General features: G+C 46.2%; 6 non-coding genes across 6 annotated transcripts; all 6 read left to right on the top strand.

The window, feature by feature from the left end:
- The first annotated feature begins 1,346 nt into the window (after nucleotides 1–1,346).
- On the top strand, nucleotides 1,347–1,428 carry trnal-aag (transfer RNA leucine (anticodon AAG)). The gene has a single exon. It is a non-coding gene; the product is annotated as a tRNA-Leu (tRNA).
- An 8,771-nt stretch (nucleotides 1,429–10,199) lies between these two features.
- On the top strand, nucleotides 10,200–10,281 carry trnal-aag (transfer RNA leucine (anticodon AAG)). Its single transcript has one exon. It is a non-coding gene; the product is annotated as a tRNA-Leu (tRNA).
- Nucleotides 10,282–13,154: 2,873 nt separating this feature from the next.
- On the top strand, nucleotides 13,155–13,236 carry trnal-aag (transfer RNA leucine (anticodon AAG)). Its single transcript has one exon. It is a non-coding gene; the product is annotated as a tRNA-Leu (tRNA).
- Nucleotides 13,237–16,106: 2,870 nt separating this feature from the next.
- On the top strand, nucleotides 16,107–16,188 carry trnal-aag (transfer RNA leucine (anticodon AAG)). Its single transcript has one exon. It is a non-coding gene; the product is annotated as a tRNA-Leu (tRNA).
- Nucleotides 16,189–19,052: 2,864 nt separating this feature from the next.
- Nucleotides 19,053–19,134, top strand: trnal-aag (transfer RNA leucine (anticodon AAG)). The gene has a single exon. It is a non-coding gene; the product is annotated as a tRNA-Leu (tRNA).
- A 2,864-nt stretch (nucleotides 19,135–21,998) lies between these two features.
- Nucleotides 21,999–22,080, top strand: trnal-aag (transfer RNA leucine (anticodon AAG)). Its single transcript has one exon. It is a non-coding gene; the product is annotated as a tRNA-Leu (tRNA).

Raw genomic sequence — 22,080 nt, 5'->3', positions numbered from 1 at the left:
CCTGAACTAGTCTGTCTGTCTGTCAAATGTACCCCCAAAGTCGTCTATGAAGGACATCATTTGGAAGCGGTCTGTCGGTATTCAACGTGCGTGAGTTGTTACCAGAGGTCCTGAATCATGTTTTGGAGCAGTTCGCACGTTAGTGGCTCATTCAATTAGCAACAGCAATGAAAGAAATTACACTCTCAGAGAACCTCTGGACCTGTGCTTTGATAGCGCCCCGAGATCTAACCACGTTGGAACTGAAACGGAGGAATCGACAGAGAGGCTGCAGAATGACATCGCATCCATTTGGTTTTCTTTAAATCACTGACGAGCAGGAAAATGTAAACTGGGAGGGCGAGTGGGGAAGTGAGGCAGTTGCAGCTCTGGTGAAATTCCTTCTTTGTGATTCACTCAGCAACCAGAGACGTGTGAAGGTGACTCAGGCGTGAGAGCTCTTCACATCGAGAACAAAAAAGCACTCAAGGGCAGTTAGCACCTCTTCCGGAGTGGGGGTGGGGTGAGCTAATTACCTTTTGACTTCTGTTACTATGTTCAGAAACTGCCTTTTAGATTGATGTGAACAGAAACTGCATTTCTAATAAGCACCGTGGAGTTTAGCAAAATTTATTGAGTCGCTTCTCTTCGAATCCCACACAGGTTTCCAACTCAGTTGGTATCCATGTGGCTCACGTCCAGGAATGAACATCTCTGCAGCAAATTGCACGGGTAAGGCAAAAAGGCAAGGAAAGTGGCATCTCGAACTGGCTCCGAGGTCAGAGCATCCTCACAATGTGATCTGTCGTTCACGGATTGTAATGCTACCTCCGGTTTTAGGGTGGAGAACATTCTTTGGGACTCTTATTCTGCAAAACAGACAAAGTGACTGTAACTATGCTGCGCGGTATGATGTGGAACACGGCCTGTTCAGCTTTGTGCATTTTCCCTGTAGTCCGGTGTGTTTCATGTTCCGTGTAAACGTGAAAGTTGTCCTGTTTCGATCAAAGGGTGAAATCATTTAGCAAAGCAAGAATCGAAATTGCAGTAATGTCAAGCAGCTCATGGTAATTTGACCAAATCATAACTGATCGTATGTTCTCACGCGCTCACAGATACGTTTGTAGTTACCATTGATAGTTGTCTGGATTGATGAAAAGATAGTTGAAAAGATCAGTTTACCATTGATAGTTGTCTGGATTGATGGATTATCATTATCTGCTGCGAAATTGATATTGTAGACGGGCACATCCCAGCAGTTGTGCGAGTCGGAGAGGGACCATGGAACCCTTTTCACGTGGCTTTGCATCGGTTGTTATGCAGGAGCACAATTGGAAGTGCAAGAAAATGGGGCAGCGCGGCTGGCTGGTAGTGTGGCCGAGCGGTCTAAGGCGCTGGATTAAGGCTCCAGTCTCGATAGAGGCGTGGGTTCGAATCCCACCGCTGCCATTTCTGCTGATCGTTTCCAACGACGCAGCTTGTTAAAATGCTGTTTCGACTCCTGCTGCATTTCTGTTTAAAACCGAAGAAAATTGGGTTTGCTTCCCGGGCAATTAACTGTGGTGTGGCAAAGTCCCAACTTTTCCGGTGTCTGTGCTGTCATGATCGTGTTCGCCTCCTGCGTGGAAAATCGCAAACAGCTCTGCTGTCCCAGGCAAGTTGAGCGTTTACTGGAACCGAATGTCGACTGTGATTTCATTGCTGTTGTGAAACAAAGTCCTGCGGTGGCACGACTCGTCGTTATTTTGTTTTATGGCCAATGGGAAAATCGTTCCAATGAATTGCGATGTCACATGTTATTGAATTTCTCCCATTTCCTTCATTTCCGTCCTGCGGACATCGGAAGGGAAAGGTAATCTAATCGAGTCTGTGATTGGTGAAATTCACTTTTTTATGGCCCATTCTTATTGTGTTCTTTCTTTCTCTCTTTTCAGCATTGTCTGGGAAGTGGTGGTGCACTCAGGCTCCAGTATGTTTGAAAGAGCAGTTTGGAATAGCCCTGTTGTTAGTTGTGAGATTACTTTATGACTCATGCCCCCGGCCTGTCTCACATTTTGCATTCACGCTCGCTGTGTCTGAAAATGCATTTGGTTTGCCAGTTTTGTTTGTGTTCCGTGTTAAATGCCTCCAGTTTTGCGATTCGCTCAATACATTACGAATTAACAGGGTTTCCCAGGTAACTTCCAGCTGCAGAAATCCTCAACTGAGAATCTGGGAAGATTTCCCGGAGTATGGTCAGTCGGAGCAAAAGTAAGGAAGTCGTTCGTTTCTGCAGTGTCTTACAACGCTACCTTTCCCGTGAGCATTCGAACAGACTAAATGATTGTGCCACAGACTGCGACGGCAAGCTCCGCTAAAAAGTAATCCTTTACAGCCGGTGTAAGCAACACAATGTTATTGGCGCACACTGCGTGGAAACAGATACTTCGGTGTATCTCGTCCATGCTCACCGCATAGCCAAAATTAAAGAAGTCCCATTAAACAACGAGCGATTAGAAACAGAAAGGTGAAAGGTAAAATGGCTTCAACTTTCAGTGCTGGGTGACACTGAGCTTTAGCGGTGGCGACTGCGCCTTGTTTCTGTGGTGTAGTGGTCATCACGTTCGACTTACGCGCGAAAGGTCCCCAGTTCCAAACTGAGCAGAAACTGCTTTGTTCTTCAACTGCAGCATTTTACATGGACAGGAGCGGAGTTTTCTTGCTTGCTTTCCCATCTGCAAACCTGCCTTCGAATTTGCTTGAACAAATCTGCTCTCGTAGTGAAATGTAATGCAACTCCATTTAATTACTGTGCAAAGTATTGTAAAGTTTTTCTCCAACATGGTTCTGATCATATGCCATTCTGTTTGAGAGTGTAATTATCGCGTTCTGATCCTTCCACGAAAAGCAGTACCGCATTTGCATTGCTTGCGCAGGCGGCCCGTTTCCAAGACAGGGAAGAAGCTGATGCGCTGGTGTCACAGCGCACCGCGGATTCCTGAACTAGTCTGTCTGTCAAATGTACCCCCAAAGTCGTCTATGAAGGACATCATTTGGAAGCGGTCTGTCGGTATTCAACGTGCGTGAGTTGTTACCAGAGGTCCTGAATCATGTTTTGGAGCAGTTCGCACGTTAGTGGCTCATTCAATTAGCAACAGCAATGAAAGAAATTACACTCTCAGAGAACCTCTGGACCTGTGCTTTGATAGCGCCCCGAGATCTAACCACGTTGGAACTGAAACGGAGGAATCGACAGAGAGGCTGCAGAATGACATCGCATCCATTTGGTTTTCTTTAAATCACTGACGAGCAGGAAAATGTAAACTGGGAGGGCGAGTGGGGAAGTGAGGCAGTTGCAGCTCTGGTGAAATTCCTTCTTTGTGATTCACTCAGCAACCAGAGACGTGTGAAGGTGACTCAGGCGTGAGAGCTCTTCACATCGAGAACAAAAAAGCACTCAAGGGCAGTTAGCACCTCTTCCGGAGTGGGGGTGGGGTGAGCTAATTACCTTTTGACTTCTGTTACTATGTTCAGAAACTGCCTTTTAGATTGATGTGAACAGAAACTGCATTTCTAATAAGCACCGTGGAGTTTAGCAAAATTTATTGAGTCGCTTCTCTTCGAATCCCACACAGGTTTCCAACTCAGTTGGTATCCATGTGGCTCACGTCCAGGAATGAACATCTCTGCAGCAAATTGCACGGGTAAGGCAAAAAGGCAAGGAAAGTGGCATCTCGAACTGGCTCCGAGGTCAGAGCATCCTCACAATGTGATCTGTCGTTCACGGATTGTAATGCTACCTCCGGTTTTAGGGTGGAGAACATTCTTTGGGACTCTTATTCTGCAAAACAGACAAAGTGACTGTAACTATGCTGCGCGGTATGATGTGGAACACGGCCTGTTCAGCTTTGTGCATTTTCCCTGTAGTCCGGTGTGTTTCATGTTCCGTGTAAACGTGAAAGTTGTCCTGTTTCGATCAAAGGGTGAAATCATTTAGCAAAGCAAGAATCGAAATTGCAGTAATGTCAAGCAGCTCATGGTAATTTGACCAAATCATAACTGATCGTATGTTCTCACGCGCTCACAGATACGTTTGTAGTTACCATTGATAGTTGTCTGGATTGATGAAAAGATAGTTGAAAAGATCAGCTTACCATTGATAGTTGTCTGGATTGATGGGTTATCATTATCTGCTGCGAAATTGATATTGTAGACGGGCACATCCCAGCAGTTGTGCGAGTCGGAGAGGGACCATGGAACCCTTTTCACGTGGCTTTGCATCGGTTGTTATGCAGGAGCACAATTGGAAGTGCAAGAAAATGGGGCAGCGCGGCTGGCTGGTAGTGTGGCCGAGCGGTCTAAGGCGCTGGATTAAGGCTCCAGTCTCGACAGAGGCGTGGGTTCGAATCCCACCGCTGCTATTTCTGCTGATCGTTTCCAACGACGCAGCTTGTTAAAATGCTGTTTCGACTCCTGCTGCATTTCTGTTTAAAACCGAAGAAAATTGGGTTTGCTTCCCGGGCAATTAACTGTGGTGTGGCAAAGTCCCAACTTTTCCGGTGTCTGTGCTGTCATGATCGTGTTCGCCTCCTGCGTGGAAAATCGCAAACAGCTCTGCTGTCCCAGGCAAGTTGAGCGTTTACTGGAACCGAATGTCGACTGTGATTTCATTGCTGTTGTGAAACAAAGTCCTGCGGTGGCACGACTCGTCGTTATTTTGTTTTATGGCCAATGGGAAAATCGTTCCAATGAATTGCGATGTCACATGTTATTGAATTTCTCCCATTTCCTTCATTTCCGTCCTGCGGACATCGGAAGGGAAAGGTAATCTAATCGAGTCTGTGATTGGTGAAATTCACTTTTTTATGGCCCATTCTTATTGTGTTCTTTCTTTCTCTCTTTTCAGCATTGTCTGGGAAGTGGTGGTGCACTCAGGCTCCAGTATGTTTGAAAGAGCAGTTTGGAATAGCCCTGTTGTTAGTTGTGAGATTACTTTATGACTCATGCCCCCGGCCTGTCTCACATTTTGCATTCACGCTCGCTGTGTCTGAAAATGCATTTGGTTTGCCAGTTTTGTTTGTGTTCCGTGTTAAATGCCTCCAGTTTTGCGATTCGCTCAATACATTACGAATTAAGAGGGTTTCCCAGGTAACTTCCAGCTGCAGAAATCCTCAACTGAGAATCTGGGAAGATTTCCCGGAGTATGGTCAGTCGGAGCAAAAGTAAGGAAGTCGTTCGTTTCTGCAGTGTCTTACAACGCTACCTTTCCCGTGAGCATTCGAACAGACTAAATGATTGTGCCACAGACTGCGACGGCAAGCTCCGCTAAAAAGTAATCCTTTACAGCCGGTGTAAGCAACACAATGTTATTGGCGCACACCGCGTGGAAACAGATACTTCGGTGTATCTCGTCCATGCTCACCGCATAGCCAAAATTAAAGAAGTCCCATTAAACAACGAGCGATTAGAAACAGAAAGGTGAAAGGTAAAATGGCTTCAACTTTCAGTGCTGGGTGACACTGAGCTTTAGCGGTGCCGACTGCGCCTTGTTTCTGTGGTGTAGTGGTCATCACGTTCGACTTACGCGCGAAAGGTCCCCAGTTCCAAACTGAGCAGAAACTGCTTTGTTCTTCAACTGCAGCATTTTACATGGACAGGAGCGGAGTTTTCTTGCTTGCTTTCCCATCTGCAAACCTGCCTTCGAATTTGCTTGAACAAATCTGCTCTCGTAGTGAAATGTAATGCAACTCCATTTAATTACTGTGCAAAGTATTGTAAAGTTTTTCTCCAACATGGTTCTGATCATATGCCATTCTGTTTGAGAGTGTAATTATCGCGTTCTGATCCTTCCACGAAAAGCAGTACCGCATTTGCATTGCTTGCGCAGGCGGCCCGTTTCCAAGACAGGGAAGAAGCTGATGCGCTGGTGTCACAGCGCACCGCGGATTCCTGAACTAGTCTGTCTGTCAAATGTACCCCCAAAGTCGTCTATGAAGGACATCATTTGGAAGCGGTCTGTCGGTATTCAACGTGCGTGAGTTGTTACCAGAGGTCCTGAATCATGTTTTGGAGCAGTTCGCACGTTAGTGGCTCATTCAATTAGCAACAGCAATGAAAGAAATTACACTCTCAGAGAACCTCTGGACCTGTGCTTTGATAGCGCCCCGAGATCTAACCACGTTGGAACTGAAACGGAGGAATCGACAGAGAGGCTGCAGAATGACATCGCATCCATTTGGTTTTCTTTAAATCACTGACGAGCAGGAAAATGTAAACTGGGAGGGCGAGTGGGGAAGTGAGGCAGTTGCAGCTCTGGTGAAATTCCTTCTTTGTGATTCACTCAGCAACCAGAGACGTGTGAAGGTGACTCAGGCGTGAGAGCTCTTCACATCGAGAACAAAAAAGCACTCAAGGGCAGTTAGCACCTCTTCCGGAGTGGGGGTGGGGTGAGCTAATTACCTTTTGACTTCTGTTACGATGTTCAGAAACTGCCTTTTAGATTGATGTGAACAGAAACTGCATTTCTAATAAGCACCGTGGAGTTTAGCAAAATTTATTGAGTCGCTTCTCTTCGAATCCCACACAGGTTTCCAACTCAGTTGGTATCCATGTGGCTCACGTCCAGGAATGAACATCTCTGCAGCAAATTGCACGGGTAAGGCAAAAAGGCAAGGAAAGTGGCATCTCGAACTGGCTCCGAGGTCAGAGCATCCTCACAATGTGATCTGTCGTTCACGGATTGTAATGCTACCTCCGGTTTTAGGGTGGAGAACATTCTTTGGGACTCTTATTCTGCAAAACAGACAAAGTGACTGTAACTATGCTGCGCGGTATGATGTGGAACACGGCCTGTTCAGCTTTGTGCATTTTCCCTGTAGTCCGGTGTGTTTCATGTTCCGTGTAAACGTGAAAGTTGTCCTGTTTCGATCAAAGGGTGAAATCATTTAGCAAAGCAAGAATCGAAATTGCAGTAATGTCAAGCAGCTCATGGTAATTTGACCAAATCATAACTGATCGTATGTTCTCACGCGCTCACAGATACGTTTGTAGTTACCATTGATAGTTGTCTGGATTGATGAAAAGATAGTTGAAAAGATCAGCTTACCATTGATAGTTGTCTGGATTGATGGGTTATCATTATCTGCTGCGAAATTGATATTGTAGACGGGCACATCCCAGCAGTTGTGCGAGTCGGAGAGGGACCATGGAACCCTTTTCACGTGGCTTTGCATCGGTTGTTATGCAGGAGCACAATTGGAAGTGCAAGAAAATGGGGCAGCGCGGCTGGCTGGTAGTGTGGCCGAGCGGTCTAAGGCGCTGGATTAAGGCTCCAGTCTCGACAGAGGCGTGGGTTCGAATCCCACCGCTGCTATTTCTGCTGATCGTTTCCAACGACGCAGCTTGTTAAAATGCTGTTTCGACTCCTGCTGCATTTCTGTTTAAAACCGAAGAAAATTGGGTTTGCTTCCCGGGCAATTAACTGTGGTGTGGCAAAGTCCCAACTTTTCCGGTGTCTGTGCTGTCATGATCGTGTTCGCCTCCTGCGTGGAAAATCGCAAACAGCTCTGCTGTCCCAGGCAAGTTGAGCGTTTACTGGAACCGAATGTCGACTGTGATTTCATTGCTGTTGTGAAACAAAGTCCTGCGGTGGCACGACTCGTCGTTATTTTGTTTTATGGCCAATGGGAAAATCGTTCCAATGAATTGCGATGTCACATGTTATTGAATTTCTCCCATTTCCTTCATTTCCGTCCTGCGGACATCGGAAGGGAAAGGTAATCTAATCGAGTCTGTGATTGGTGAAATTCACTTTTTTATGGCCCATTCTTATTGTGTTCTTTCTTTCTCTCTTTTCAGCATTGTCTGGGAAGTGGTGGTGCACTCAGGCTCCAGTATGTTTGAAAGAGCAGTTTGGAATAGCCCTGTTGTTAGTTGTGAGATTACTTTATGACTCATGCCCCCGGCCTGTCTCACATTTTGCATTCACGCTCGCTGTGTCTGAAAATGCATTTGGTTTGCCAGTTTTGTTTGTGTTCCGTGTTAAATGCCTCCAGTTTTGCGATTCGCTCAATACATTACGAATTAAGAGGGTTTCCCAGGTAACTTCCAGCTGCAGAAATCCTCAACTGAGAATCTGGGAAGATTTCCCGGAGTATGGTCAGTCGGAGCAAAAGTAAGGAAGTCGTTCGTTTCTGCAGTGTCTTACAACGCTACCTTTCCCGTGAGCATTCGAACAGACTAAATGATTGTGCCACAGACTGCGACGGCAAGCTCCGCTAAAAAGTAATCCTTTACAGCCGGTGTAAGCAACACAATGTTATTGGCGCACACCGCGTGGAAACAGATACTTCGGTGTATCTCGTCCATGCTCACCGCATAGCCAAAATTAAAGAAGTCCCATTAAACAACGAGCGATTAGAAACAGAAAGGTGAAAGGTAAAATGGCTTCAACTTTCAGTGCTGGGTGACACTGAGCTTTAGCGGTGCCGACTGCGCCTTGTTTCTGTGGTGTAGTGGTCATCACGTTCGACTTACGCGCGAAAGGTCCCCAGTTCCAAACTGAGCAGAAACTGCTTTGTTCTTCAACTGCAGCATTTTACATGGACAGGAGCGGAGTTTTCTTGCTTGCTTTCCCATCTGCAAACCTGCCTTCGAATTTGCTTGAACAAATCTGCTCTCGTAGTGAAATGTAATGCAACTCCATTTAATTACTGTGCAAAGTATTGTAAAGTTTTTCTCCAACATGGTTCTGATCATATGCCATTCTGTTTGAGAGTGTAATTATCGCGTTCTGATCCTTCCACGAAAAGCAGTACCGCATTTGCATTGCTTGCGCAGGCGGCCCGTTTCCAAGACAGGGAAGAAGCTGATGCGCTGGTGTCACAGCGCACCGCGGATTCCTGAACTAGTCTGTCTGTCAAATGTACCCCCAAAGTCGTCTATGAAGGACATCATTTGGAAGCGGTCTGTCGGTATTCAACGTGCGTGAGTTGTTACCAGAGGTCCTGAATCATGTTTTGGAGCAGTTCGCACGTTAGTGGCTCATTCAATTAGCAACAGCAATGAAAGAAATTACACTCTCAGAGAACCTCTGGACCTGTGCTTTGATAGCGCCCCGAGATCTAACCACGTTGGAACTGAAACGGAGGAATCGACAGAGAGGCTGCAGAATGACATCGCATCCATTTGGTTTTCTTTAAATCACTGACGAGCAGGAAAATGTAAACTGGGAGGGCGAGTGGGGAAGTGAGGCAGTTGCAGCTCTGGTGAAATTCCTTCTTTGTGATTCACTCAGCAACCAGAGACGTGTGAAGGTGACTCAGGCGTGAGAGCTCTTCACATCGAGAACAAAAAAGCACTCAAGGGCAGTTAGCACCTCTTCCGGAGTGGGGGTGGGGTGAGCTAATTACCTTTTGACTTCTGTTACGATGTTCAGAAACTGCCTTTTAGATTGATGTGAACAGAAACTGCATTTCTAATAAGCACCGTGGAGTTTAGCAAAATTTATTGAGTCGCTTCTCTTCGAATCCCACACAGGTTTCCAACTCAGTTGGTATCCATGTGGCTCACGTCCAGGAATGAACATCTCTGCAGCAAATTGCACGGGTAAGGCAAAAAGGCAAGGAAAGTGGCATCTCGAACTGGCTCCGAGGTCAGAGCATCCTCACAATGTGATCTGTCGTTCACGGATTGTAATGCTACCTCCGGTTTTAGGGTGGAGAACATTCTTTGGGACTCTTATTCTGCAAAACAGACAAAGTGACTGTAACTATGCTGCGCGGTATGATGTGGAACACGGCCTGTTCAGCTTTGTGCATTTTCCCTGTAGTCCGGTGTGTTTCATGTTCCGTGTAAACGTGAAAGTTGTCCTGTTTCGATCAAAGGGTGAAATCATTTAGCAAAGCAAGAATCGAAATTGCAGTAATGTCAAGCAGCTCATGGTAATTTGACCAAATCATAACTGATCGTATGTTCTCACGCGCTCACAGATACGTTTGTAGTTACCATTGATAGTTGTCTGGATTGATGAAAAGATAGTTGAAAAGATCAGCTTACCATTGATAGTTGTCTGGATTGATGGGTTATCATTATCTGCTGCGAAATTGATATTGTAGACGGGCACATCCCAGCAGTTGTGCGAGTCGGAGAGGGACCATGGAACCCTTTTCACGTGGCTTTGCATCGGTTGTTATGCAGGAGCACAATTGGAAGTGCAAGAAAATGGGGCAGCGCGGCTGGCTGGTAGTGTGGCCGAGCGGTCTAAGGCGCTGGATTAAGGCTCCAGTCTCGACAGAGGCGTGGGTTCGAATCCCACCGCTGCCATTTCTGCTGATCGTTTCCAACGACGCAGCTTGTTAAAATGCTGTTTCGACTCCTGCTGCATTTCTGTTTAAAACCGAAGAAAATTGGGTTTGCTTCCCGGGCAATTAACTGTGGTGTGGCAAAGTCCCAACTTTTCCGGTGTCTGTGCTGTCATGATCGTGTTCGCCTCCTGCGTGGAAAATCGCAAACAGCTCTGCTGTCCCAGGCAAGTTGAGCGTTTACTGGAACCGAATGTCGACTGTGATTTCATTGCTGTTGTGAAACAAAGTCCTGCGGTGGCACGACTCGTCGTTATTTTGTTTTATGGCCAATGGGAAAATCGTTCCAATGAATTGCGATGTCACATGTTATTGAATTTCTCCCATTTCCTTTATTTCCGTCCTGCGGACATCGGAAGGGAAAGGTAATCTAATCGAGTCTGTGATTGGTGAAATTCACTTTTTTATGGCCCATTCTTATTGTGTTCTTTCTTTCTCTCTTTTCAGCATTGTCTGGGAAGTGGTGGTGCACTCAGGCTCCAGTATGTTTGAAAGAGCAGTTTGGAATAGCCCTGTTGTTAGTTGTGAGATTACTTTATGACTCATGCCCCCGGCCTGTCTCACATTTTGCATTCACGCTCGCTGTGTCTGAAAATGCATTTGGTTTGCCAGTTTTGTTTGTGTTCCGTGTTAAATGCCTCCAGTTTTGCGATTCGCTCAATACATTACGAATTAAGAGGGTTTCCCAGGTAACTTCCAGCTGCAGAAATCCTCAACTGAGAATCTGGGAAGATTTCCCGGAGTATGGTCAGTCGGAGCAAAAGTAAGGAAGTCGTTCGTTTCTGCAGTGTCTTACAACGCTACCTTTCCCGTGAGCATTCGAACAGACTAAATGATTGTGCCACAGACTGCGACGGCAAGCTCCGCTAAAAAGTAATCCTTTACAGCCGGTGTAAGCAACACAATGTTATTGGCGCACACCGCGTGGAAACAGATACTTCGGTGTATCTCGTCCATGCTCACCGCATAGCCAAAATTAAAGAAGTCCCATTAAACAACGAGCGATTAGAAACAGAAAGGTGAAAGGTAAAATGGCTTCAACTTTCAGTGCTGGGTGACACTGAGCTTTAGCGGTGGCGACTGCGCCTTGTTTCTGTGGTGTAGTGGTCATCACGTTCGACTTACGCGCGAAAGGTCCCCAGTTCCAAACTGGGCAGAAACTGCTTTGTTCTTCAACTGCAGCATTTTACATGGACAGGAGCGGAGTTTTCTTGCTTGCTTTCCCATCTGCAAACCTGCCTTCGAATTTGCTTGAACAAATCTGCTCTCGTAGTGAAATGTAATGCAACTCCATTTAATTACTGTGCAAAGTATTGTAAAGTTTTTCTCCAACATGGTTCTGATCATATGCCATTCTGTTTGAGAGTGTAATTATCGCGTTCTGATCCTTCCACGAAAAGCAGTACCGCATTTGCATTGCTTGCGCAGGCGGCCCGTTTCCAAGACAGGGAAGAAGCTGATGCGCTGGTGTCACAGCGCACCGCGGATTCCTGAACTAGTCTGTCTGTCTGTCAAATGTACCCCCAAAGTCGTCTATGAAGGACATCATTTGGAAGCGGTCTGTCGGTATTCAACGTGCGTGAGTTGTTACCAGAGGTCCTGAATCATGTTTTGGAGCAGTTCGCACGTTAGTGGCTCATTCAATTAGCAACAGCAATGAAAGAAATTACACTCTCAGAGAACCTCTGGACCTGTGCTTTGATAGCGCCCCGAGATCTAACCACGTTGGAACTGAAACGGAGGAATCGACAGAGAGGCTGCAGAATGACATCGCATCCATTTGGTTTTCTTTAAATCACTGACGAGCAGGAAAATGTAAACTGGGAGGGCGAGTGGGGAAGTGAGGCAGTTGCAGCTCTGGTGAAATTCCTTCTTTGTGATTCACTCAGCAACCAGAGACGTGTGAAGGTGACTCAGGCGTGAGAGCTCTTCACATCGAGAACAAAAAAGCACTCAAGGGCAGTTAGCACCTCTTCCGGAGTGGGGGTGGGGTGAGCTAATTACCTTTTGACTTCTGTTACTATGTTCAGAAACTGCCTTTTAGATTGATGTGAACAGAAACTGCATTTCTAATAAGCACCGTGGAGTTTAGCAAAATTTATTGAGTCGCTTCTCTTCGAATCCCACACAGGTTTCCAACTCAGTTGGTATCCATGTGGCTCACGTCCAGGAATGAACATCTCTGCAGCAAATTGCACGGGTAAGGCAAAAAGGCAAGGAAAGTGGCATCTCGAACTGGCTCCGAGGTCAGAGCATCCTCACAATGTGATCTGTCGTTCACGGATTGTAATGCTACCTCCGGTTTTAGGGTGGAGAACATTCTTTGGGACTCTTATTCTGCAAAACAGACAAAGTGACTGTAACTATGCTGCGCGGTATGATGTGGAACACGGCCTGTTCAGCTTTGTGCATTTTCCCTGTAGTCCGGTGTGTTTCATGTTCCGTGTAAACGTGAAAGTTGTCCTGTTTCGATCAAAGGGTGAAATCATTTAGCAAAGCAAGAATCGAAATTGCAGTAATGTCAAGCAGCTCATGGTAATTTGACCAAATCATAACTGATCGTATGTTCTCACGCGCTCACAGATACGTTTGTAGTTACCATTGATAGTTGTCTGGATTGATGAAAAGATAGTTGAAAAGATCAGCTTACCATTGATAGTTGTCTGGATTGATGGGTTATCATTATCTGCTGCGAAATTGATATTGTAGACGGGCACATCCCAGCAGTTGTGCGAGTCGGAGAGGGACCATGGAACCCTTTTCACGTGGCTTTGCATCGGTTGTTATGCAGGAGCACAATTGGAAGTGCAAGAAAATGGGGCAGCGCGGCTGGCTGGTAGTGTGGCCGAGCGGTCTAAGGCGCTGGATTAAGGCTCCAGTCTCGACAGAGGCGTGGGTTCGAATCCCACCGCTGCCATTTCTGCTGATCGTTTCCAACGACGCAGCTTGTTAAAATGCTGTTTCGACTCCTGCTGCATTTCTGTTTAAAACCGAAGAAAATTGGGTTTGCTTCCCGGGCAATTAACTGTGGTGTGGCAAAGTCCCAACTTTTCCGGTGTCTGTGCTGTCATGATCGTGTTCGCCTCCTGCGTGGAAAATCGCAAACAGCTCTGCTGTCCCAGGCAAGTTGAGCGTTTACTGGAACCGAATGTCGACTGTGATTTCATTGCTGTTGTGAAACAAAGTCCTGCGGTGGCACGACTCGTCGTTATTTTGTTTTATGGCCAATGGGAAAATCGTTCCAATGAATTGCGATGTCACATGTTATTGAATTTCTCCCATTTCCTTTATTTCCGTCCTGCGGACATCGGAAGGGAAAGGTAATCTAATCGAGTCTGTGATTGGTGAAATTCACTTTTTTATGGCCCATTCTTATTGTGTTCTTTCTTTCTCTCTTTTCAGCATTGTCTGGGAAGTGGTGGTGCACTCAGGCTCCAGTATGTTTGAAAGAGCAGTTTGGAATAGCCCTGTTGTTAGTTGTGAGATTACTTTATGACTCATGCCCCCGGCCTGTCTCACATTTTGCATTCACGCTCGCTGTGTCTGAAAATGCATTTGGTTTGCCAGTTTTGTTTGTGTTCCGTGTTAAATGCCTCCAGTTTTGCGATTCGCTCAATACATTACGAATTAAGAGGGTTTCCCAGGTAACTTCCAGCTGCAGAAATCCTCAACTGAGAATCTGGGAAGATTTCCCGGAGTATGGTCAGTCGGAGCAAAAGTAAGGAAGTCGTTCGTTTCTGCAGTGTCTTACAACGCTACCTTTCCCGTGAGCATTCGAACAGACTAAATGATTGTGCCACAGACTGCGACGGCAAGCTCCGCTAAAAAGTAATCCTTTACAGCCGGTGTAAGCAACACAATGTTATTGGCGCACACCGCGTGGAAACAGATACTTCGGTGTATCTCGTCCATGCTCACCGCATAGCCAAAATTAAAGAAGTCCCATTAAACAACGAGCGATTAGAAACAGAAAGGTGAAAGGTAAAATGGCTTCAACTTTCAGTGCTGGGTGACACTGAGCTTTAGCGGTGGCGACTGCGCCTTGTTTCTGTGGTGTAGTGGTCATCACGTTCGACTTACGCGCGAAAGGTCCCCTAGTTCCAAACTGAGCAGAAACTGCTTTGTTCTTCAACTGCAGCATTTTACATGGACAGGAGCGGAGTTTTCTTGCTTGCTTTCCCATCTGCAAACCTGCCTTCGAATTTGCTTGAACAAATCTGCTCTCGTAGTGAAATGTAATGCAACTCCATTTAATTACTGTGCAAAGTATTGTAAAGTTTTTCTCCAACATGGTTCTGATCATATGCCATTCTGTTTGAGAGTGTAATTATCGCGTTCTGATCCTTCCACGAAAAGCAGTACCGCATTTGCATTGCTTGCGCAGGCGGCCCGTTTCCAAGACAGGGAAGAAGCTGATGCGCTGGTGTCACAGCGCACCGCGGATTCCTGAACTAGTCTGTCTGTCAAATGTACCCCCAAAGTCGTCTATGAAGGACATCATTTGGAAGCGGTCTGTCGGTATTCAACGTGCGTGAGTTGTTACCAGAGGTCCTGAATCATGTTTTGGAGCAGTTCGCACGTTAGTGGCTCATTCAATTAGCAACAGCAATGAAAGAAATTACACTCTCAGAGAACCTCTGGACCTGTGCTTTGATAGCGCCCCGAGATCTAACCACGTTGGAACTGAAACGGAGGAATCGACAGAGAGGCTGCAGAATGACATCGCATCCATTTGGTTTTCTTTAAATCACTGACGAGCAGGAAAATGTAAACTGGGAGGGCGAGTGGGGAAGTGAGGCAGTTGCAGCTCTGGTGAAATTCCTTCTTTGTGATTCACTCAGCAACCAGAGACGTGTGAAGGTGACTCAGGCGTGAGAGCTCTTCACATCGAGAACAAAAAAGCACTCAAGGGCAGTTAGCACCTCTTCCGGAGTGGGGGTGGGGTGAGCTAATTACCTTTTGACTTCTGTTACTATGTTCAGAAACTGCCTTTTAGATTGATGTGAACAGAAACTGCATTTCTAATAAGCACCGTGGAGTTTAGCAAAATTTATTGAGTCGCTTCTCTTCGAATCCCACACAGGTTTCCAACTCAGTTGGTATCCATGTGGCTCACGTCCAGGAATGAACATCTCTGCAGCAAATTGCACGGGTAAGGCAAAAAGGCAAGGAAAGTGGCATCTCGAACTGGCTCCGAGGTCAGAGCATCCTCACAATGTGATCTGTCGTTCACGGATTGTAATGCTACCTCCGGTTTTAGGGTGGAGAACATTCTTTGGGACTCTTATTCTGCAAAACAGACAAAGTGACTGTAACTATGCTGCGCGGTATGATGTGGAACACGGCCTGTTCAGCTTTGTGCATTTTCCCTGTAGTCCGGTGTGTTTCATGTTCCGTGTAAACGTGAAAGTTGTCCTGTTTCGATCAAAGGGTGAAATCATTTAGCAAAGCAAGAATCGAAATTGCAGTAATGTCAAGCAGCTCATGGTAATTTGACCAAATCATAACTGATCGTATGTTCTCACGCGCTCACAGATACGTTTGTAGTTACCATTGATAGTTGTCTGGATTGATGAAAAGATAGTTGAAAAGATCAGCTTACCATTGATAGTTGTCTGGATTGATGGGTTATCATTATCTGCTGCGAAATTGATATTGTAGACGGGCACATCCCAGCAGTTGTGCGAGTCGGAGAGGGACCATGGAACCCTTTTCACGTGGCTTTGCATCGGTTGTTATGCAGGAGCACAATTGGAAGTGCAAGAAAATGGGGCAGCGCGGCTGGCTGGTAGTGTGGCCGAGCGGTCTAAGGCGCTGGATTAAGGCTCCAGTCTCGACAGAGGCGTGGGTTCGAATCCCACCGCTGCCATTTCTGCTGATCGTTTCCAACGACGCAGCTTGTTAAAATGCTGTTTCGACTCCTGCTGCATTTCTGTTTAAAACCGAAGAAAATTGGGTTTGCTTCCCGGGCAATTAACTGTGGTGTGGCAAAGTCCCAACTTTTCCGGTGTCTGTGCTGTCATGATCGTGTTCGCCTCCTGCGTGGAAAATCGCAAACAGCTCTGCTGTCCCAGGCAAGTTGAGCGTTTACTGGAACCGAATGTCGACTGTGATTTCATTGCTGTTGTGAAACAAAGTCCTGCGGTGGCACGACTCGTCGTTATTTTGTTTTATGGCCAATGGGAAAATCGTTCCAATGAATTGCGATGTCACATGTTATTGAATTTCTCCCATTTCCGTCCTGCGGACATCGGAAGGGAAAGGTAATCTAATCGAGTCTGTGATTGGTGAAATTCACTTTTTTATGGCCCATTCTTATTGTGTTCTTTCTTTCTCTCTTTTCAGCATTGTCTGGGAAGTGGTGGTGCACTCAGGCTCCAGTATGTTTGAAAGAGCAGTTTGGAATAGCCCTGTTGTTAGTTGTGAGATTACTTTATGACTCATGCCCCCGGCCTGTCTCACATTTTGCATTCACGCTCGCTGTGTCTGAAAATGCATTTGGTTTGCCAGTTTTGTTTGTGTTCCGTGTTAAATGCCTCCAGTTTTGCGATTCGCTCAATACATTACGAATTAAGAGGGTTTCCCAGGTAACTTCCAGCTGCAGAAATCCTCAACTGAGAATCTGGGAAGATTTCCCGGAGTATGGTCAGTCGGAGCAAAAGTAAGGAAGTCGTTCGTTTCTGCAGTGTCTTACAACGCTACCTTTCCCGTGAGCATTCGAACAGACTAAATGATTGTGCCACAGACTGCGACGGCAAGCTCCGCTAAAAAGTAATCCTTTACAGCCGGTGTAAGCAACACAATGTTATTGGCGCACACCGCGTGGAAACAGATACTTCGGTGTATCTCGTCCATGCTCACCGCATAGCCAAAATTAAAGAAGTCCCATTAAACAACGAGCGATTAGAAACAGAAAGGTGAAAGGTAAAATGGCTTCAACTTTCAGTGCTGGGTGACACTGAGCTTTAGCGGTGGCGACTGCGCCTTGTTTCTGTGGTGTAGTGGTCATCACGTTCGACTTACGCGCGAAAGGTCCCCAGTTCCAAACTGGGCAGAAACTGCTTTGTTCTTCAACTGCAGCATTTTACATGGACAGGAGCGGAGTTTTCTTGCTTGCTTTCCCATCTGCAAACCTGCCTTCGAATTTGCTTGAACAAATCTGCTCTCGTAGTGAAATGTAATGCAACTCCATTTAATTACTGTGCAAAGTATTGTAAAGTTTTTCTCCAACATGGTTCTGATCATATGCCATTCTGTTTGAGAGTGTAATTATCGCGTTCTGATCCTTCCACGAAAAGCAGTACCGCATTTGCATTGCTTGCGCAGGCGGCCCGTTTCCAAGACAGGGAAGAAGCTGATGCGCTGGTGTCACAGCGCACCGCGGATTCCTGAACTAGTCTGTCTGTCTGTCAAATGTACCCCCAAAGTCGTCTATGAAGGACATCATTTGGAAGCGGTCTGTCGGTATTCAACGTGCGTGAGTTGTTACCAGAGGTCCTGAATCATGTTTTGGAGCAGTTCGCACGTTAGTGGCTCATTCAATTAGCAACAGCAATGAAAGAAATTACACTCTCAGAGAACCTCTGGACCTGTGCTTTGATAGCGCCCCGAGATCTAACCACGTTGGAACTGAAACGGAGGAATCGACAGAGAGGCTGCAGAATGACATCGCATCCATTTGGTTTTCTTTAAATCACTGACGAGCAGGAAAATGTAAACTGGGAGGGCGAGTGGGGAAGTGAGGCAGTTGCAGCTCTGGTGAAATTCCTTCTTTGTGATTCACTCAGCAACCAGAGACGTGTGAAGGTGACTCAGGCGTGAGAGCTCTTCACATCGAGAACAAAAAAGCACTCAAGGGCAGTTAGCACCTCTTCCGGAGTGGGGGTGGGGTGAGCTAATTACCTTTTGACTTCTGTTACTATGTTCAGAAACTGCCTTTTAGATTGATGTGAACAGAAACTGCATTTCTAATAAGCACCGTGGAGTTTAGCAAAATTTATTGAGTCGCTTCTCTTCGAATCCCACACAGGTTTCCAACTCAGTTGGTATCCATGTGGCTCACGTCCAGGAATGAACATCTCTGCAGCAAATTGCACGGGTAAGGCAAAAAGGCAAGGAAAGTGGCATCTCGAACTGGCTCCGAGGTCAGAGCATCCTCACAATGTGATCTGTCGTTCACGGATTGTAATGCTACCTCCGGTTTTAGGGTGGAGAACATTCTTTGGGACTCTTATTCTGCAAAACAGACAAAGTGACTGTAACTATGCTGCGCGGTATGATGTGGAACACGGCCTGTTCAGCTTTGTGCATTTTCCCTCTAGTCCGGTGTGTTTCATGTTCCGTGTAAACGTGAAAGTTGTCCTGTTTCGATCAAAGGGTGAAATCATTTAGCAAAGCAAGAATCGAAATTGCAGTAATGTCAAGCAGCTCATGGTAATTTGACCAAATCATAACTGATCGTATGTTCTCACGCGCTCACAGATACGTTTGTAGTTACCATTGATAGTTGTCTGGATTGATGAAAAGATAGTTGAAAAGATCAGCTTACCATTGATAGTTGTCTGGATTGATGGGTTATCATTATCTGCTGCGAAATTGATATTGTAGACGGGCACATCCCAGCAGTTGTGCGAGTCGGAGAGGGACCATGGAACCCTTTTCACGTGGCTTTGCATCGGTTGTTATGCAGGAGCACAATTGGAAGTGCAAGAAAATGGGGCAGCGCGGCTGGCTGGTAGTGTGGCCGAGCGGTCTAAGGCGCTGGATTAAGGCTCCAGTCTCGACAGAGGCGTGGGTTCGAATCCCACCGCTGCCATTTCTGCTGATCGTTTCCAACGACGCAGCTTGTTAAAATGCTGTTTCGACTCCTGCTGCATTTCTGTTTAAAACCGAAGAAAATTGGGTTTGCTTCCCGGGCAATTAACTGTGGTGTGGCAAAGTCCCAACTTTTCCGGTGTCTGTGCTGTCATGATCGTGTTCGCCTCCTGCGTGGAAAATCGCAAACAGCTCTGCTGTCCCAGGCAAGTTGAGCGTTTACTGGAACCGAATGTCGACTGTGATTTCATTGCTGTTGTGAAACAAAGTCCTGCGGTGGCACGACTCGTCGTTATTTTGTTTTATGGCCAATGGGAAAATCGTTCCAATGAATTGCGATGTCACATGTTATTGAATTTCTACCATTTCCGTCCTGCGGACATCGGAAGGGAAAGGTAATCTAATCGAGTCTGTGATTGGTGAAATTCACTTTTTTATGGCCCATTCTTATTGTGTTCTTTCTTTCTCTCTTTTCAGCATTGTCTGGGAAGTGGTGGTGCACTCAGGCTCCAGTATGTTTGAAAGAGCAGTTTGGAATAGCCCTGTTGTTAGTTGTGAGATTACTTTATGACTCATGCCCCCGGCCTGTCTCACATTTTGCATTCACGCTCGCTGTGTCTGAAAATGCATTTGGTTTGCCAGTTTTGTTTGTGTTCCGTGTTAAATGCCTCCAGTTTTGCGATTCGCTCAATACATTACGAATTAAGAGGGTTTCCCAGGTAACTTCCAGCTGCAGAAATCCTCAACTGAGAATCTGGGAAGATTTCCCGGAGTATGGTCAGTCGGAGCAAAAGTAAGGAAGTCGTTCGTTTCTGCAGTGTCTTACAACGCTACCTTTCCCGTGAGCATTCGAACAGACTAAATGATTGTGCCACAGACTGCGACGGCAAGCTCCGCTAAAAAGTAATCCTTTACAGCCGGTGTAAGCAACACAATGTTATTGGCGCACACCGCGTGGAAACAGATACTTCGGTGTATCTCGTCCATGCTCACCGCATAGCCAAAATTAAAGAAGTCCCATTAAACAACGAGCGATTAGAAACAGAAAGGTGAAAGGTAAAATGGCTTCAACTTTCAGTGCTGGGTGACACTGAGCTTTAGCGGTGGCGACTGCGCCTTGTTTCTGTGGTGTAGTGGTCATCACGTTCGACTTACGCGCGAAAGGTCCCCAGTTCCAAACTGGGCAGAAACTGCTTTGTTCTTCAACTGCAGCATTTTACATGGACAGGAGCGGAGTTTTCTTGCTTGCTTTCCCATCTGCAAACCTGCCTTCGAATTTGCTTGAACAAATCTGCTCTCGTAGTGAAATGTAATGCAACTCCATTTAATTACTGTGCAAAGTATTGTAAAGTTTTTCTCCAACATGGTTCTGATCATATGCCATTCTGTTTGAGAGTGTAATTATCGCGTTCTGATCCTTCCACGAAAAGCAGTACCGCATTTGCATTGCTTGCGCAGGCGGCCCGTTTCCAAGACAGGGAAGAAGCTGATGCGCTGGTGTCACAGCGCACCGCGGATTCCTGAACTAGTCTGTCTGTCTGTCAAATGTACCCCCAAAGTCGTCTATGAAGGACATCATTTGGAAGCGGTCTGTCGGTATTCAACGTGCGTGAGTTGTTACCAGAGGTCCTGAATCATGTTTTGGAGCAGTTCGCACGTTAGTGGCTCATTCAATTAGCAACAGCAATGAAAGAAATTACACTCTCAGAGAACCTCTGGACCTGTGCTTTGATAGCGCCCCGAGATCTAACCACGTTGGAACTGAAACGGAGGAATCGACAGAGAGGCTGCAGAATGACATCGCATCCATTTGGTTTTCTTTAAATCACTGACGAGCAGGAAAATGTAAACTGGGAGGGCGAGTGGGGAAGTGAGGCAGTTGCAGCTCTGGTGAAATTCCTTCTTTGTGATTCACTCAGCAACCAGAGACGTGTGAAGGTGACTCAGGCGTGAGAGCTCTTCACATCGAGAACAAAAAAGCACTCAAGGGCAGTTAGCACCTCTTCCGGAGTGGGGGTGGGGTGAGCTAATTACCTTTTGACTTCTGTTACTATGTTCAGAAACTGCCTTTTAGATTGATGTGAACAGAAACTGCATTTCTAATAAGCACCGTGGAGTTTAGCAAAATTTATTGAGTCGCTTCTCTTCGAATCCCACACAGGTTTCCAACTCAGTTGGTATCCATGTGGCTCACGTCCAGGAATGAACATCTCTGCAGCAAATTGCACGGGTAAGGCAAAAAGGCAAGGAAAGTGGCATCTCGAACTGGCTCCGAGGTCAGAGCATCCTCACAATGTGATCTGTCGTTCACGGATTGTAATGCTACCTCCGGTTTTAGGGTGGAGAACATTCTTTGGGACTCTTATTCTGCAAAACAGACAAAGTGACTGTAACTATGCTGCGCGGTATGATGTGGAACACGGCCTGTTCAGCTTTGTGCATTTTCCCTGTAGTCCGGTGTGTTTCATGTTCCGTGTAAACGTGAAAGTTGTCCTGTTTCGATCAAAGGGTGAAATCATTTAGCAAAGCAAGAATCGAAATTGCAGTAATGTCAAGCAGCTCATGGTAATTTGACCAAATCATAACTGATCGTATGTTCTCACGCGCTCACAGATACGTTTGTAGTTACCATTGATAGTTGTCTGGATTGATGAAAAGATAGTTGAAAAGATCAGCTTACCATTGATAGTTGTCTGGATTGATGGGTTATCATTATCTGCTGCGAAATTGATATTGTAGACGGGCACATCCCAGCAGTTGTGCGAGTCGGAGAGGGACCATGGAACCCTTTTCACGTGGCTTTGCATCGGTTGTTATGCAGGAGCACAATTGGAAGTGCAAGAAAATGGGGCAGCGCGGCTGGCTGGTAGTGTGGCCGAGCGGTCTAAGGCGCTGGATTAAGGCTCCAGTCTCGACAGAGGCGTGGGTTCGAATCCCACCGCTGCCA

This window comes from Chiloscyllium plagiosum, unplaced genomic scaffold, assembly GCF_037043375.1.
Source record: "Chiloscyllium plagiosum isolate Xiang-an unplaced genomic scaffold, Cpla_swu_hap1 HiC_scaffold_39, whole genome shotgun sequence".
NCBI lineage: Eukaryota > Metazoa > Chordata > Chondrichthyes > Orectolobiformes > Hemiscylliidae > Chiloscyllium > Chiloscyllium plagiosum.
The sequence above is the reverse complement of the archived record's forward strand: the minus strand, read 5'-3'. Positions and strand labels throughout refer to the sequence as shown.